The following is a 351-nucleotide window of genomic DNA, read 5'->3' as shown; positions in this document are numbered from 1 at the left end:
TTTTGAGAGTTCTTTTTTGGCTATTATCAGGATCCGGTGGGATTTTGGGAGTTATTTGTGGTTATTATGGGGACTCAGGCAGATTTTGGGGGTTATTTTTTGGCTATTATCAGGATCCGGTGGGCTTTTGGGAGTTATTTGTGGTTATTATGGGGACTCAGGCAGATTTTGGGAGTTATTTGTGGTTATTATGAGGATCCAGTGGGATTTTGGGGGCTATTATTGGTTATTATGGGGATCTGGTGGGATTTTGGGGGTTATTTTTTGGCTATTATGAGGACCCAGTGGGATTTTGGGGGTTTTGAGCCCTGGTGCAGCCGGGTGCAGTGTGGCCCAACCCCACTGCTATCA

Source organism: Mesitornis unicolor, unplaced genomic scaffold (genome assembly GCF_000695765.1).
Source record: "Mesitornis unicolor isolate BGI_N332 unplaced genomic scaffold, ASM69576v1 scaffold26977, whole genome shotgun sequence".
NCBI lineage: Eukaryota > Metazoa > Chordata > Aves > Mesitornithiformes > Mesitornithidae > Mesitornis > Mesitornis unicolor.
Note: the sequence above shows the minus strand (reverse complement) of the source record.